Here is a 14,210-nt window from a genome sequence, read left to right on the forward strand (position 1 = left end):
GACACATGTTTCCATGAGGGGTGTGAACAAGATCTTGGAAAGACAATAGTGAAAAAAAATGTATATGAAACAGTGAAATACACATTGAAGAGTGGGGGTGGGAGCTCTAGTTGTGAATTGGTTGGAAAAGATATCAGTCTGAATAGTTTTATTTTAGATTTAAAGGAAAATATTTTCTACAAGTATGCAAGACATAGTCATAGGTCTCAGTGGTTGGATCAACAATTTAGAATGTGTAAGGAGACTTTTTCCATTGGCACTATTATATTAGTTGTTGATTTTTCTGGGAACTACACATTGCAACCTCAAAATGAGACACAATCTCAGTATTGCAACTCCATTTAGATTGCTATTTTCATTCACATAACATATAGACATGCTCCTGATAGTGCAGAAGATAATTAAAAGATTATTAGAGAGTATGATTTTTATGTGAGTGATGATAGATCTCACTCTAATGAGTTTGTGCAACATTGTTTTGTGAATTATTTTGATTTCTTACATGAGCATGAAATTGCTATGGATAGACATATCATTTGTTCAGATAACTGTACAGATCAATTCAAGAATGCTCACATGTTTTATTGGTTGTTTAGCATGCACGTAGAGAGAGGGGTGCCTCATATTTGGAGTTTTTTTGAGTCTGGCCATGGAAAGGGGGAACATGATGGAGCAGGGGCATGTGTGAAGAGAGCTCTAGTTAAGGAGCAACTAAAGATTTTGGCAGCAAAGCTTCTTGATGCTTGTAGCATTGTTGATTGGTGTAGTTTGGCATTATCATAGGGGAGACTGTTGATTCGATGGTACACAAGTTCTTTTGGTTGGTTGAGGAAGGGTCCATAGTTAATAGATCAGATTGTGCTACAGTGAGAGACTCATAAAAAATGCATTCATTCTGGAGCTCTTATTTTAGTACATGGACCATTTGGACACGATAGCTAGCTTGCTTTTGTCCTAGTTGTTTTCAGTGTGATTGAGATCACTGTGAGTCAAGTGAGTGGGTGGACACATGGGCTCCACATTATCTTACTCCATTGTCTATCATACCCTCTATCAGAAATGATAACATAGAAAGTTCACTTGAGCATAACCATATATCAGGTCTACTTCAACTAGGACATGTCTTTGCATTGGTTGCACCATAGGGGAATGATGAGAAATCTAATTATTGGTTAGCATGTTGTGTAAGAGGTAAACAAAAACTTGCACAACTGATCACAGATGATGATGGATTCACATATTCTACTAGTTCAGTGGTTGTCACTAGAACATGGTTGTGGACATACATGCTTAGAACGAATGGAATTCCTACATTCGAAGACTATCAGAAGTACAAAATAATTCTCATATATTCGCATCTTATTATAGCAAAAAATGTAAAGTTGTTGAAGCATCAAGGAAGACCCAAAGTAAAAGAACTTTTTACTAGTACTAATGTTGATCATGAAGCCCTGTTGGAGACCCTAAAACAGAGAGAGGACCCTACTAGAACACTCGACTAGGTATATTTACTTTTTATGTTATTTTTTTCATAATGATTCAATGAACTGATGATTATCTTGTTTAATACAATAAGTTACTAATTTTTTTATGATATTGGAATGTTGGTACATCATGAAGAGTTGTGGGGGGGGGGGGGGTGTGGCGTTGGGGAGAATTCCTAAGATTTATGATGTAAAAAGTGAACTTTTTTTGTATATGGTTTTTGTAATAATGAAAAAGACAGGTTAAATTAGTTCTACATTCTAATTTGTACTTTGGTAGGTTCTTTGTAAGAAATTATAAGAGGAAGATATTGAACAAGTTCTTCCAAATCATATTTGCATGTGATACAAGGCTATAAGGACAATTTTAAGAGCATTTATAACTATATGAAAGATGATTGCTTGCGCATATCTTATTACAAGTTTGGCTTTTTTCTTATTTGACTTAGAGCTGACATTATGACTATTAAAACTATTTTTATCAAACTAATCAAATAACAAAAATCTAGAAAGTATGGATGAACAATTAGAATACTTGATTTCTTAAAAATCAATTTGAGGAAGGTGTCAATATGTTTGAATACTCATTTACAATGATGCATTGAAACAAAAAGTGATTTTATGATGCTAATATTGTGTAAGCCTTTTACTACAAGTCTTATCAATGCATTTCATTATTTTTTATGCTGTGAGGTTTCCATTGTATATTTTACTTATTATTTTATTCTAATAATGTGATCTTGTATATTTTCAAAGTCAAACCCTTGTATATTGTCAACATTTGGGATTGAAGCAACATGTTGCATTTTCAAGTGCATCATAGTTCATAGTGTTTCTCCTTTTTGTTGGTTCATCATGGTTACCATGCATTATTACAACCATGCCAACTCTTCCTCCATTGGTTAAAAGTGTGGCAACAATGCTTACCAAAATTATTTGCCCCCTGATATTAACTTGCCTCATATAAGGTGTAGGGATAGATCTAATGATCTCCCTATGACCACCCACTTTTGTAATGGATACAAGACCCCATGGTGCAACTATAAGCCTTGGGCATCAATTGGTCCAATAAAGTGGATTTTTGGTTACCTCTATGTTTTCTAGGCAGTCTAGGTGTTTATAATAGTAGTAGGGTCCCTAGGAGTTTGTGGAATCCATTTACAAGAAAATTTGTAATAAAAATTGTCTTAGCACAAAAGTTGCAAAAAGTTGCTTAGCAATTTTTGCAATTTTCTTGACAACTTTTCAAAATGTAACTCCTAACAACAAAATCCTCATTATACCCATTTTAAGGGAGGTTGTCATATTTGCATTGAATTGGGTGCATGTGGTTTTGGGTCATACTTGTGGAAGGTAAGTCTAGAAACCTTTTTTAGTGTTTGTTAGGAGGAGTATCCATTCAAGGAAGTAGACCAAGTCTTTTGTTAAATCTTTGTGAAAACCTTGAAGGTTGTGTAGGAGTTGGCTTGATCCTTTCTTCTATTGTGCTATCTTTGCATAATCAATGGTCAAGGAGTCCCCTCCTTTTATTAAGGTTGCTCAAAGTTCATAACAACTATCAACCTGCTAAATGCTCTTGAGAAATGGATCCATCTTGCATTCATGCTTAGAATCATTAGGAAAAATGCATATACTCTAAATTTTTAGTAGCAAGGTTCTCACCAAAAACTTTTACAATACTATAAAAATAATCTTCTAAGCTTTGGTTAGCTACCATCTCCAAATGAGCTATTAATTAATATGGTGATTTAACATCACCAAAACATGTTGAGCTCTTAGGTCCACCCCTTGAAACAAGAGTAAAATTGACAAGAATCCCTTTGCATGCAATCTCAAGCCTCCCCAAATGAACTAGTTCATTACCAAGGTGGTTCAACATAACCCATTAATGTTGAACCCTTAGGCCCACCCTTCCAATTGAGAGGAAAATTGGTTCTTAGTCCAATAACATTAATGAAATACAAGGTTGTTGATCATCCACATACCTACTACATCTAATAAAAATAATTTTCAAGAATGCATGATATGTTTCCAAATGCATATCCATAAAAATGCATAGAAATAAAATTCTATAATATTAAAGGATGCTAGTCCGTTTGCATGCACCCTTTAGCATCTCTAGAAGAGCAAGTGATTTTCGTGTGGATTCAATATCACCCAAACATGTTGAGCTCTTAGGCACACCCATTTGAATTAGTAGGAAAATGGATTGGTTATCCAACAATTCTCATGCTAAAAAATCTTGTTAATTGATCACATAACAACCACATCTCATCAAAATAAATAAATCAAGTAATGCATACATGAGGTATGCACAATCACTAACCATTCTATGCACTTTTTTAGCACATCAATACATGGAACACTAGTGCAAAACACCTAATCATTTTTCTTTTCTTGATGTAATAAGGTCTAGGGATAGATCTAATGATCTCCCTGTGACCATCCACATTTGTAATGGACACAAGACCCCATGGTGCAACTATAAGCCTTGGCCATCAATTGGTCCAATAAAGTGGATTTTTGGTAAATTCCATGTTTTTTAGGTAAGTCTAGATGTTTAGAACATTATTAGGGTCCCTAGGAGTTTGTAGAGTCCATTTGCAAACAAATTTGCAATAAAACTTGTCTTAGCGCAAAATTTGTAAAAATTGCAAAGCAATTTTTTTGACAACTTTTCAAAATCTAACTCCTACTAGCTAGAACTGTTTGAATCATTAGCGGCATTAGCTCTAGGTGGACGAGTGAACCCTAGTAACACCATTGTTTTGGCCACAGAGATCATCCACTGTCTACGGCCACCCTGTACCAAGGAGTCTCCAAGGTGCTCTAAGTGTGTTTCGAGGTGGATCTTTTGAGGGTCATAACTTAGAGCTCGTGAGGGATATTGATGAACTGTCAAATGCTACAGGACGATGATGCTGAGGCATAAAATAACCTATCTCATTTTTCATAGATCACATTCCATTTGGATTTGGCACAATGATCTCTCTTGATGCCAAAAATCGCAGTGTGCCTCAATTCATAGGTGCACCATAGCGTAACTTTGAAACTGCTGATCTTGGCATCGAATCATTAGTGCCATTAGCTCTGGGTGGGTAGGTGAACCCTAGTGACACCCTTGTTCTAGCCATGGATACCATCCATCATCTGTGGCCACCTCATACCGAGGAGTCTCCAAGGTGCTCTAAGTACATTTCGATGTCGATCTTCTAAGGGTCATAACTTAAAGCTCGTGACAACTATCGATGAACTATTGAATGCTACAAGACAGTGATGTCGAGGCCTAAAATAACCTATCTCATTTTTGAGAGATCACATTCTATTTGGATTTGACACAATGATCTCGCTCGATGCCAAAACTCGCAGTGTGCCTCAGTTCATAGGTGCACCACAGTGTAACTTTGAAACTATTGATCTTGGCATCGAATCATCAACGCCATTAGCTTTAGGTGGGCAGGTGAACCCTAGTCACACTCTTGTTTTAACCATGCAGACCATCCATCATCCGCGGTCATCCTGTACCAAGGAGTCTCTAAGGTGCTCTAAGTGCATTTCGAGGTCGATCTCCAAGTTCCTCAACATCATATTTTTTGCATCAAATATTGGTGCTACACTCCCAACTTGTGTGGAACTACTACTATAGAAAGACTCATCAATCCAATTGATTTCTTTTATCTTTGTTTTGATTAGAGGAATTTGTGTGCTTGAGTCGACATTGAGCCATTGTATGCATTGTTTTCCCACATGAGTAACACTTGATGGTTCCATGATCCATACTTGGTCCACCTTCAATACCTCTACCTCTATTAAATGGCCTCCTCTACCCTCTAAATCCTTGGTTTTCTCTTTGTGAACTTTCAACTCTGATAATAAAGGTTGTTAAAATGTTATTCAAAAATTATTGCATTTGAATCGAATATAACAAACATAATCAAAATTAATGATATTCTATAAACATGAACAATACACATGATCCACGATAAATTGAACAATACTAGATACTAAATTAATATGTATATCATTGTGCACATACATGAAAAAAATATATATCAAAATACATGTATCCATAGACAAAATTTTACACAAATATATATCAAAGACCATGTATCCATAGACAAAGTACTCAAATATATATCAAAATACATAGATCCATATACAAAATGTGGTTGATCATGCCATCAAAATATGTGTAATATCAATGTTTCTATATACAATGTGGCATATGCCATCTCAAAATGTCTCATGATGCATCCTACGAAAACTATACTATCCTAGGGTGTTGGTGGATGATCAAAATGCAGCCTCTACACTACACTAGGTGGATTGGATGCCTCCTACATAAACAAAAAAGGAAAACCCAAAGTTAGACTACTAAATTTATATGATTCTTTGTATCTAACATTGAATTACTCAAATGCATAATGATCTTTTTTTAATGAATATTTATACTATCAAAATTTCATAATAAATACTTCTCTCATTGACCTCCTGCACCGGTTAGGAGTCCTCTCGTATGACCTTGGTAATCTTGTATCTCACTGATTGTGGGTTGTATATGTTCAAATATGTTTGTCAGATGAATCTACAATTTAAATTATAACATTATAATTCATAGCATGCTAAATTTATAACATATTTAAGATTTCATGAATTCAAACTACAACTTACTATTGTAGGCTCCTCCTTAGGATAGAGTGGCCGCATCATCAAATGTACATAACTCTCTCATTGGACCTCATGTGCACTAGGAGTCTCCTCTAAGATACAAAATAGTAGTTGTTAATATCATGGAAATTAGGTTTGAATTTATTTATGAAGATAAGGAAAATAAAAAATAAATGATACTTATACATACAATGGGGCTCTCAATGTGAATGGAAATCCTCGATCATCTACGACGCAAAATCTTTACGGGCTCATCAGCAGTAGCCATGCCCTATATACAATAAAGAATGTAATTAAATGGGATTACCACAAACATTTTACAAGAATTTATTGATATTTAATCAAATACAAGTCACCTAATTACCTTTCCTTTGTCAATGTGTGCTGGCTCATCCCCTGCACTTTGTCCCCCTGGGACAAGTGGTACCTTCAAGATAAAAGAAAGATTAGCAACCATATATGCTACAATATCAAATAGAAAAAAAAAGTGAACACAACATAATGTACCGTAGATGTCTCAAGGCCAAATAAAATGGCCGAGAGTGTGGCATCATCAATTTGTCTAAGCTCCTCCTCGGTCATCAACTAAGCATGAATGAAGATCACGTACATGTAAAAGTCAATATGGCTTAAAAAATAAAATTAATCTATTATAAAAATTAACTTTAAATCGCATATGTCATAACAAAAAAATGTATACACATACTGACATCAAAGGAGTCCATGCCTCTGCATTCCCCTCCTCTCTCGCATCAGGGTATGTAGCCTCTGCAAGTGTGTCTGGTGTATCCTTATCTAATACAAAATGATACTCAGGAAGATCACCTATGGGACCGAGGTGAATATTCTTGCATGTAATGCAAGTGTGAGGCACACAAACGTGTGATGAGCTAGCCAATGATGAACTGGCACCAACATCATCAACACAAGGAGGTAGGACTAACCTAGCCTGAGATATCATTAGGCTACTCATCCTATGAATGGCTCTAATGGTCTAAGAGCTAGCCTCTTCCATAATATCGAGATGCTGCACTCGAGGAGGGGGGTAGATATCAGTGGGGGGGACAAAAGTGTCAGCTTTCTTTCGCTGGGAAGCAGGTCTATCTTGAGGAGCTCCTAGTCCTATGCACATGTTGGGCTTCATGCTCCAATAGTTCACTTTAAGTTTCAACACACATTTTGCATATAATTTTCTAAGTAGAATGGTATGTCTAAATTTCCATGTGGAGGGATGTCAAAGACCATCCACCAATGATCCCAAAAGTTTGCACGTATGGCATCATTTGTGTACCATTTAATTGATAGTTTGAATTTTTTTGAGTTGACTGATAAACCCATTTTCAGGTTCGCAAAAAGGCTAGCCGAATCCTCTTTGGTTATATTGAGGGCCGCAACCTGATCATAGTCCAAACCATCATCAAACATCTCGTGCATTTCATCACGCCAATGAAGAGTGACATTTTTTTGGTTCGTAAGGGTTTCAATGTTATCCACTATGGTGTTTAACGTGGATAACATATGAGCCAATGCAGGTACATTATTATATGTTCTACACAAACCTCTCAATTTGGTGATATTTTCATTTATCAAATCCTTGATTCGAGGAGGTTTTTGAGGAGGTAGAGGATTATTTGGTGGACGGTTTTTTGGGGGTACTGGATTGTTTGGTGGGGGGTTATGAGGAATATTATTCCCTACTTCAGTCTCATCATTTTGATAAGCCATTCCTATTGAATTACAAAACGTAATATATATTTAAAAAAACTTTAATTTTAACATTTTTTTCAAAAAAACCCTAGATTCAACTAAAACAAACAAAATCATGCTAAAATCTATTGAATTTAGGTTTAAAATGAGTTTAAAAAAAAACACACACACACCAAAATATTTGATATCCGATTCTATATCGTATATTCGATCGCTTTGAAATACTAGGCCCCCAATATGCGAAATAAGGGCCCACGGATCTATGATTTTTTTTAATGTAATAGCACAGGATATTCAATATTTGTTGCTTATATTATATATTAAATTATAACATATATTACAATTTTATTATAATATACTACTTTTTTATTATATATTATATATATATTATATTACACTACAATGTATTATAATATAAAATACTATATTATATTATTATAATATAATATTATTATTATAGTATAATATTATACGATTATAATATAATAATAATATTATTATATTATAGTATAATAATAGTTATTATAATATTATATTATATAATATTAAATAATATATTATACTATTATAATATAATATTTTTATATTATTATAATATAATAATAATATTATTATTATATTATAGTATAATAATTATAATTATTATATTATTATGTTAGTTATTGGATATCCAATATGAGATCGGATATCCGATAAGGCTTGGCCTTACTTTCCAAGTTTGGTACTTGGATAGGTGAAAAAAAGTCAGAGGGATTTTGAAGCACTTTTAGCCGTTTTCAAACTTTATTTTTTTCACATCACCACTTTTTGGCACACCATGATCTTGCACATACCCATACATGCATATATATACATACATATATACATACATACATATTTGTATACATACATACATATACACATACATTTACACATACATACATACATACATCTACATATGCAATTTTATCACCTTGGAAAACTGTATTTGATCTTTACTCAATCACTAAGAGATAATATAATTTGTAAGTATAGATTTTTGCATACTTTCTATAAATAGTTTCAATTGAATTCATTCGAGGAGAGTGAGTCTACTCATGATGATAATGGCTCCATGTATTGGGTCTTTAGAGGAGAGAGACTTACATAAGACTAGATGTTGTTTCTAGCTCAAATGTTCCCAATTTTATGTTCACAAATCAAATGATCTCACATGGTTTAAGCTAAAACCCTCATTATTGCATCCAAAATCAAGGAATAAAATATGATTATGTCCCCACCAAAGAATTGAAATGAAAATTTTTTAGATTCCACTTTGCACTGTGTTGATAAATTCAAGAAATTGTACTACCATACAAATCAAATTACATTGATTCCAAAGCTTAGGCCCTAGCAATAGTTAAAAGATAAATTGTTGTCAAAGAATGTGCTAAAAACAAGCAAGAGTACATATTTAGAATGAACATAGATATTGGCAACAATGAAGAAACATATAATTCTTTTATACATAATTAAAATCATGTCAGAGATGAACTCAAGAAATTAAGCAATTAAGTAATCCAAATCTGACCTTTCAATTACCACACTCTGTCTGTCATTATCATTTTATCAAACTGAACAATAGTTTTAGAGGTTTATCCAAATAATAAATTACACTCATATAGAAAGCTCATATTGTGAGAGATATTCAAACTTGTGGACTATTTGGAATTAATACTACTTTATGAGTAAGATGACACTATAATGGAGCCATAGATATATACTTCTAGCTTGTGCATCATTCTTGAAGACCAACTAATAGCTTCACTATCAAAATTATAATATCCCTAGTCACTCAAATCCCTACTCACTTAGAAGATAAAATCTTGAGATGAGATTTGAATAAAGTTATTGTAATGTTGTTTTATAGACAACTTATATGGATTCATTTCTAATGATCATAGGTCAAGGTATTCATGTGTATCATACACTTTTTATGAAAAAACCCCTAGTTATAGAAGTTACTTCTACCATTGGAGCAAGTATTCTCCCTTGAATGTGTAGTTGTATGCCATCTATAAAAGCCCTTTAATTTTTTGGGGAATGGAGCACATTCTATGTTAGTAAAATTTAGGTCTATAGTTATTTGCATTGTTTTTCAAAGATATGAACAATGATTGATAATAATTTCCTACATTTTTTTCTAGATATTACCCTCTATCATTTCCTTCCTCTAGACATTATTGTCATCTTTAATTTCCTAAATCTATCCATACACACCTTCTTTCTACCCTACCATAGGCAGGGAGTAGAGCTGCATGCAACCCTTGTTCTCTAACATGCTTATGGTTAGATATAGACATGAATTACATAGGCATTATTTGTTGACCTACATATGGTCTTTTATTTTACACATTCCTCCATATGTCCTATTACAAATATAAAGTCTAATTTTAAGAAAAATAATAGTCTTAAATTTATATGATTAAATAAAATAAACAAGAGTACTAGCTGTAGTTGTATAATTCTAGTATTACTGATTATGTTAAAAAAAATGTTCAATAAAAAAAGAATGAAGTAACATAAATAGGACATCTTCTTGATCCTATTATGACTTAATGTGAATGCATTTGATCATTACTTGGACAATATTATGCACGAGATCTTTACTCAATCACCAAGAGATTATACAATCTATAAGTACTAATTTTGACATACTTAGTTTGGTATGAATAGTTTCGATTGAATGCAAGGATAACTGCTTTTGTGAATTCAAGACATGAATGATTAATTTAGTTTAGCACCAGTACTATGCAAGTGTATATGTATGCATGTACAAAAGTTCACATAGTGAACTAATATATATACATACATGCACATATGCATACAATCATCATAATCAATTATCCTTGAATCTAACCAAAGCTATTATATATGAACAAGAGATACATGTTTGTAAGGGGCACGAAGATCACAAGGGCATGACACAACAACGAAATGCAATGATCACAAGGGAGGAAAATGACAACAAAATTCTAGATCTCCACTGCTCTCCACTAATGTTTAGAGCTCTCCACCCTCTTTCATGTGAAACTCTCCACAATAAATCAAAACAAATGGAGAATGATTAATGTCATTTTTTCTTTTTTATTTATTTATAACCCACAATCCACAAGATCTCACTACATACATACATACATACATACATACATAGACACACAAATATGTGTGTGTATGTATGTATATATACACATATACACATATACACATATACACATGTATATATGTATATATATACATACATAAATACATATAGATACATACATACATATATATACATACATAGATATGCATACATGAAAAAAACAATGCACTTTATAAGAGTTTACAATTGTTCAACAAAATTAATGTTTTACAAGAAAATGCACTTGAAGAACTGTTAGCTCAAAATCAAGAACATGGTGTTGAAATAGTACAAAAAGTGTTTGGAATGATAAGTTCACAAGTGAGGGTGTTAACCAATCATGAAAACTTGAATGCTGAAATGAAAGCTATCGATGATCAAACACTTATGCCAGAGTTACAACACAATGTGAAGTTGATTTTAGATATGGTAGATGCAGATATTTCAAAGTTTTATAATCAAAATTGAAGGCACGAGAGGAATGAGAAGGAACGGCTTTAGAAAGAGAAGGAGAAGGAGCGTCTTTAGAAAGAGACTGCACGACAAAAATAATAGCTAGACAATATAGAGGATATTATGGGAGCCACTGGATAGAATCTAAGAAAGTGTTGTGGTATGTACTATGACATTGGAATCACTTGCAAGTGTCTTTGAGAATTTATAGTCCAAATATTGGGAGGACTAAAAGTTGTGCAATTTGTCATGTATTACATCTATATTTTCTTATAAGAGTGTTTCAAGTATTGGCACAGTCTTCCTATGATGATCCGGAGTATCAAATTCTTACAAGAGTGTTTCAAAGTTGGAAATCACTTCAACATCCTTTGCATGGTTTAGAGGTAATGTCATTGTGGCAGAGGCTTCTGCAAGGGAATGAGCCTCATGATTATGACATTTACATAGAAGCAAAGCTTGCTTCTTCAACACCTTACACTCAACTCTTCACTGAAGTTATTCTTCTATCATTGAGAATAGTTACCACAAATTCTTGGGAGCTAAGGGACCCTAAACCTATGCTACATTTTTTAGAGACATGGAATAAGTTACTACCAACTTCAATACTTCATAACATTTTGGATCATATAGTGATGCCTAGATTAACAACAATAGTAGATACTTGGGATCCTCATAGGGAGAGTGTACCAATACATCCATGGTTACATCCTTGGCTTTCATTGTTCACCCAGTGTATGGAGCCTTTACATCCAACCATTCATTATAAATTGGGAAATGTGCTTCATACTTGGCATGCAAGTGATGCATCTACATATGCAATTTTATCACCTTGGAAAATTGTATTTGATCCTACTAGATGGAAAAAGCTGATTGTTCATTTTATTGTAGCTAATCTAATGAGAGTTCTACAAGAAATTTTAATTAACCCAACTAATCAGCAACTAGACCTATTTAACTGGGTTATGGCTAGTTTCTTTCTAAAAATATCTGCTATGATATGTTTTTGTAAAAGTCTTGCGAACTTTGCCCATTTTTCTCGATTTACATTATTTTTGTGTAGGATCTTGAGGTAAGTCACTAAGCATGGGTTGAGCAAATTTTATTGTTTTAGTATTTAGATTCTAAAATATTCATGCAGCTGAATCAATTTTTCTATTGTGCTAAGATGTAATAAGAACCTTAAAAAAGATCTCTAAAATATACATGTTTAGAAAGAAATATAAAGAGATACCTATTTAGAAGGAAATGAAATGAACATTTACATAGCCCTTCAAGACAATCGAAGATCTCATATAGGAATTCCCCCAAGAGAGCTCAAATTGCTGAGTTGTAATCATGTTGAAAGTGATCCATAATAAACTATAGGAAGGATGTTACTCATTGCATTGAGCAGGCCAAATGGCAATGTACTTTAAAAAATCTAACGTGAACTACTGTAATGATATAGGTGAATAAATTCAAGATACAACAGCGACTGGTCAAATAAGAAAAGGATACATAAAGCATTGTCGCTTATGGAAATGGTAGATTTTTCATTATCCAATAACTACAATATCAAAACAACAATGAAGATTACAGTGATAACATATGAAATAGAGCTGCAGACAGTAAAGTTTCATTGGTCAAATAAGAAAAGGACATTTAAAACATTATCGCTTATAGAAATAGCAGATTGTTTATGATCCATAAACTACAATATCAAAACAACAATGAAGATTACAGTGATAGCATATGAGATAGAGCTGCAAATGGTAAAGTTTCATTCTTTTTTAAAGACAGGTAATCGTGGATTTAAGGAGGTACTGGTTGAGCATGATAATAGACAATATATAAATTTGAATTACAAATTTAAGACTGCCTATTTTTTTTCATTTTCTTAGCTTCTGGTTATAGTGTTACATGTTGACACATGCTGAGATGTCACTTGAATAGTGTTGTTGAAGGCCCAACCAACACTCTTTCACATGACCTTTTGCAAAGATGAATAATTGTTGAATAACTTGCTACAGGCTTTCTCTAACTACCCGGCTTCATTGATAATATTATTCTTGCCTGGATAAATAACCACACAAGGCAATGATCTCTTTTTTCCCTGTGGATTACATATATTGTAAATTTTCTGTAGATTCCATGTACACTACATTCATAACGCCAGTTTATGTACATTCATTATTCTACTGAGGGGATTTAGCCTGATTGTAGCGATTGGGCAACCATGTATACATTAAATGACTGCCCATAATCATTTCAAAATCAGAGTGCATTACAACAGTTTCCAAAATTATAGAGCTTTGTGGTCACTCGAATATTAATTTTAACTTTTCTACACACTAAGAAGTTTATAGATAGTTTATATTATCTATGTTTTGTTTAATTGCAGCTGGAAGCTGCCATGCCTGACATGTATCTAAGAAGTTTATAGATAGTTTATATTATCTATGTTTTATTTAATTACAGCTGGAAGCTGTCGTGCTTGACATGTATCAAAATTCTGGAAAGACAACAAGAACAAAAAAAATTTGTTTGTCTTCATATAATGGTAGGCAAAACACAGTAGCATTTACAAAAGCAAGCAAATCAGTCCCACGAGGATTAACTAACTTCCAATTTTCTGCATTTTGAATACCTCAATATCACAACAAAAACATTCAAGGTAGTAATCTTCCTTGTCAAAGATGTAAAGATAAAGCCCCTTGTAGCACATTCTTGGAACAGTCATTCATATCTAATAGTTTACCTACGGGCATGCAAAT

This window comes from Cupressus sempervirens, chromosome 5 (assembly GCF_028749045.1).
Source record: "Cupressus sempervirens isolate cs-2001-9-10 chromosome 5, ASM2874904v1, whole genome shotgun sequence".
NCBI lineage: Eukaryota > Viridiplantae > Streptophyta > Pinopsida > Cupressales > Cupressaceae > Cupressus > Cupressus sempervirens.